Source organism: Chenopodium album, chromosome 14, assembly GCF_948465745.1.
Source record: "Chenopodium album chromosome 14, dcCheAlbu1.1, whole genome shotgun sequence".
Classification (NCBI taxonomy): domain Eukaryota; kingdom Viridiplantae; phylum Streptophyta; class Magnoliopsida; order Caryophyllales; family Amaranthaceae; genus Chenopodium; species Chenopodium album.
In genome coordinates, this window is record NC_137847.1 from 20,424,571 (window position 1) to 20,430,138 (window position 5,568).

Genomic DNA, 5,568 nt, shown 5'->3' on the forward strand with positions numbered 1-5,568 from the left:
GGACGAATATCAATCACCTCCTCATCCACAAGCTTCAAAGACTCCTTGTTTTCTTCACTAACCTTCTTGCATTAAACACTCAAAGGCACATCATCACAAACCTCAAGAACTTTGTTAGTAGAAGAAACAATCATGCATACATTATCATTGGAATGAGGGAATTGATGCACATAATTCCATTCACAAGAGACAAAGATTCATGCATCGGTTTAAGCTCAAAACTAGCCTTATTGTTACCAACTCTCAAAGTAATAAGACCTCCTTTCACATCTATCAAAGCTCCTGAAGTAGCTAAGAAAGGTCTCCCTAAAATGATAGGTATGTTATCATCTTCCTCTATCTCAAGCACAATAAAATCAACCGGAATTGTGAACTCTCCTATCTTGAGGGGAACAACCTCAACTCTTCCTTTTGGAAACTTAAGCTCACCTAGCTTAAGCTTCCTAAAGACTGAATAAGGCATGATACTCACACTAGCACCAAGATCACATAGCGCATTTTGAAACAATTTTCCATTGATTTTTCAAGGGATAGAGAAGTTACCCAGATCTTTCATTTTCTTGGGTAAGTCATTATGAATCAAAGCACTACAACATTCCCCAACCTCTACCGAATCAATCTCATTGCACTCTCTCTTGCCACTCAAAATTTTCTTAAGGAACTTAGAATATCTTGGCATTTGAGTCATGGCTTCGGTGAAAGGGATTGAAAGATGAACTTCCCTAAGCATATCAAGAAATCTCCCAAATTGTTCATCAATTTTGTTTCTCAAAAACTTTTGGGGATATGGAAGTTTGGGCTTGATCACCTCCTCTTGAACTTTTTCATCACTTATCTTTTCCTCTTGGGCCTCTTTACTCACCTTCTTTGACACATTGATCTCTTTTTTCTCACTTGAATCACTCATCTTCTCATCTACCTCACTCTTCCTAGAAACTCTCTCTTCAAGCACTTTCCCACTCCTTGTGGTGATTGAATACACGGGTTTCTTAGGTTCAACTCCTTGTGAGGATAAAGAAGAAGGGCTAGCATTCACACTCTCTTTAAACGTACTATCCAATTAAGTGAATTGACTTTTAAGAATCTTGTTGTGTGTCATCATCTCATTGAACTTTTAATCACTTACCGACATGTAATTATTCAAAATTTTGGTTTGGGTCTCGATGATTTCTTCCTAGTTAATATTAGAAGATGAAGTTTGAGCATAGAAATTCTCACCGTTACCTTGAGTTCTTGGAGCAAATCCGGGTGGGGGTCCCCTTTGGTTGTTGTTTTAAAAATTCCGCCGGTTTTGGTTGCTCTAATTACCCCGGTTTTGATTTTGGCCATTGTTTTGGTATTGGTTACCATAGCCTTGACCTTGGCTTTGGTTTCCATACCCTTGGCCTTGGTTTTTATTATTATAGCCTTGATTATTATAGTTCCCTCGGAAATTTTGATTTCCTTGGTTTCTATAACCACCATTGTTATAATTATCAAAATTCCCTTGTTGGTGAGCATTTCTATTCCCAAAGTTTCTTGGTACATCAAATCTTTTTCCATTGTTGTTATTTGAAACAAAATTCACTTGCTTACAATCATTAATATCAACATCATCACAATTCTCAAATGCATGTGGACATTAGAAAAATCATGGTCATATGACCCACATACATCACAAAACACACATCCATTTGGCATATTACTCGAAGTTAAAGGAGGAGTAGAGTTAGAAGATATACCTCTCCCCTTATTATGGGAGGGAAGAATTGGTGCTTGTCAAGAAGCACTCTCAAGCTTAGCCTTAATTTCCCAAGTTTGAGATTTGTGAGGACAAATTGTTGATGGCATTGAGATGGTCGATTGAATAAACCGTTGAACCGCTTTTGCTTGTCGACTCTCTCTCACCTTCTTGCCAATCCATGTGATATCTCACCACATCTTCAATTAAGTCCACCACTTCATCCTCCGTTTTGTTCATGATACGGCCTCCGGCACCGGCATCCAAGCAAGACTTGTCTTGAGGACTTAAACCTCCATGGAAGATTTGGATGATTTGATAGGTAGGAATCCCATGGTGTGGGCATTCTCTTTGGTACTCCTTATACCTTTCCCATGCCTCATAAAGACTTTCATTCGGCTTTTTCTTGAAGCTTTGAATGAGAGCTCTTGCTTCGGTCGTCTTCTTTTATGGATAGAACCGAGATAGAAACTCCTTAGCACTTCATCCCATGTTCTCAAAGAGTTTGGCTTCACCTTCTTGTCTAACCACTCTAAGGCACATCCAATAAGAGAGAAAGGGAAAATCTTAAGTCAAATAAACTCTTGAGAAACCCCGTTCACCTTGATTGTGTTGCAATACTTCTCAAGTTCCTTAAGATGGTTTAGGGGACTCTCATTCTTTGCACCACTATATTGATGCATCTCTATCAAAGTGATCATCGCCGGTCTTATCTCAAAGTCGTTTTCCGGTGTCGTAGGAGGAACAAACCTATAAGCTCCCGAAGTTCCCAACTCCTTCAATGCTACTCTTGGATTAGCACCCATGCTTTCTCGTTCTTCTTCTTCTTCTTGATGGATTTCCTCTCTTGGGGGACTTGAACTTGAGGAACGATTAACAACCCTTATCCTTGTTATGGTCTCTCAATTTTCGGATCAAATGGCACTAAATTTCGATCTCGTGCCTTACGCATACAAAAATCAAAGCAAAATATCAATAGCATGGCTACAAATGTAGCCTAAAATAAAGAAAATCTTTTTGTGTTTTTCAAATAAAATGGAATAGTCTTAATCAACAATAGCAATCACCATGTCGTTACCCGGCAACGGCGCCATTTTTTACGGCAAGAATAAACCTAGGTCATTGGAAACTAGATTTCCCCGGTCAAAACAAAATTTGTAAAACAAAACCCAACCCTAGGTATAGGGGCAAGTCCTGAACAAGAAGCTGCACCGAAACTTATATGTTAACTCCTATAGCACCTTGATATAGAAGCTTTGTGGTTCTTGTTCCCTAATTCGATTTATCATTGCACGTTCACCAAGTTCTAACTAGTTTAAGCACTAAGTTCCTTGACGGAAAAAACATTTATGCAACGATTTATCTCAATGGTTAAACCTAAGAAACAATCATTAATAACCAGCACAAACTACAAGAGAAGTTAGTTTGTCAGGATATACATTATAAGCTTTAAAGCAACTTCTCTTTTATATCCATTCAAAAATACCATCTTGGAAAAATGGAATTGGAGTTCAATATAAAATTTGTGAAGGATTAATAGATACCAAATATAAATGACTAAAATTTACAGAGGAAAGTAAAAAAAAAGTTACATATTTACCAGTACCAAAATTTCACCTACTATAAACCTCATATAAAGACTTTTTCGTGAGTGGAATCTGCGTATAATTCCTTATATACAAACAACCAAATTATCATCATTATTAATAGGTTGTCTCCACTCACACAGCCTACAAAATTAGTCATCTTTTGGCTTTGGTTACCCAATATATGTTGGGTACCTTCTTGTTAGTAATAGTTGTCAATAATCCATAATTAAACCAACTACGGTTTAACCAACTATCTTTACTAACAATAAACATCATATGTATACATAATAAACATTCAGAATAAGACACATGATAAGATTATTCTTTGGCAAATATTCAAAATATACGTTCATTACCTTGCCTAAAGAATTAAGTTCCCATTCAGGGGTAATTCAAGTTCCAAAAGACCAACTATGCATAATCCTACACAATAAGTTCCTTGAACTGTTTCTAATAATTTAGTTTGTTAATAGTAAATCAAGTTGTAGACCTGAAAAGTGCTTTTCAAATCAGATTTGAGGTTACACAAAGTTGATTTAAAAACTTTAAACACAAAATCAATAATTAAATTAGAAATACTGCAAGGAACTTGTACACTTAAAGCATGCATATAACTAAAAGTTCAAAGACGAGATATTACCTCAAAGATGTTCATCTTTGAATCACTTCTGCTTCACAAGCAGATTTTGGTCTTCACATGGTATTGGGAAAGCTCTAGGGTAGAGCTCCATTCGCTACATTCCTTGTAGATATCCATCCTAGCCTGGAACTTGCTCCTCCAGGTTGCCCGATTTATCCAGAGTACTGGCTCTAATATCAATTGTTATTTGGATGATATACTACAAGAGGGGGGGTGAATTGTAGTATGTTCCTAGTGCCTAATTTTCGCGGAATATAAAAATGATTGCTGTTAGGAACTTAGACAATGCAAAGCAGATTTTACAAGGAAACCATCCAGGGCCTAACTAGAAGTAAAACCTCGACCCTCCAAGGGATTTTTAACACAAACAATTCACTATAATAGGCCAAACACTCCTAGTTACAATAAGACTTTTACTCATAGTTCCTGATTGAACTTGCTACATGATAAGTGACGGCGAGAATAAACCTAGGTCGTTGGAAACTAGATTTCCCCATTCAAAAAAAATTTGTAAAACTAAACCCAACCCTAGGTATAAGGGCAAGTCCAGATCGAACCCAAGGGAAAGCGGTTTTTCTGAAGTCTAAGCTAGGCTATTCCGAAATCTTAAAACGGTGGGTTGGTCTATGCTATCGAAATCAACTCAATCAATAAATGGAAATCAATTATCAAAACACTAGGGAATTTAGGATCCACATGCACCAATGATAAACTTGCTAATTCGAGGGAATTTGATCAATTAAGCAATGCGAGGGAAAGTGAAATTTGCAATCAAAATTACTCAAGAAGATATTTCCTAGGGTCAAGCTAAATGTCTCTACAAATGACTTCAATGGAAAATTGCAAATCAAGATCAATCAATAATAATTGCATCCAAATCAATTGTTCGTGTCATTGAAAGCTATTATGCAATCTAGCATGATCATCAAGGTTAGCTACTCCTCTTCAAATCAAACACATGCACAAATTTATCAACAAATTTAATCACATCAACAAATCAATCAAAAACTCCAAATTAGCTATAGATTATCACCAATACATGCTTTACCACATCCCTAGCAAAGGAACTACTCACTACTCATGGTAAAATTGAAAAGCATGACAAAAGTAATCATCAATCTCGTCATTAACATTGTAATCAAAATATCAACAATCAAAATCAAGCTAAACAATAGAAATTCAACAATATATCAAAATCAAACATAAAATTGCAATGAAAAGGGAAGAATTCTTACAAAACTTTGATTAATATCAAAGAGGAATGAAGATTTCAATACCACAATCATCAAACACCAAGTTTCTCTCTCTAAAATCTAAGAACAATATCACAAAATCAAGAGCTTCTCTCTCTAAAATTCTAATCAAAAGCAATTCTAATGTAAGCTAAGATTATTCTAAGACGATACTCTCTATATAAATGAAGGAAATCTATATATAGTAAAACTAACTAAGGAGAAGTTAGTTAGACGTCCAAAAGAGACCTCAAAAGGCGCGGCCTCTCACCCCTAAGCACGGCCGCAACAAAATGGGTACGAAAATAGGGGAGGAAAGGCGCGCGGCCGCTCCTGGCAGCTGTGCGGACGCGCCAGCCACCTGCGCTGCCGCTCTTTCCTTGCGAA

The 5,568-nt window shown here is 36.7% G+C and overlaps 1 pseudogene; it reads left to right on the top strand.

The window, feature by feature from the left end:
* The first annotated feature begins 2,048 nt into the window (after positions 1-2,048).
* LOC145580490 (small nucleolar RNA R71) lies at positions 2,049-2,146 on the top strand (annotated as a pseudogene).
* The last annotated feature ends 3,422 nt before the right edge of the window (positions 2,147-5,568 follow it).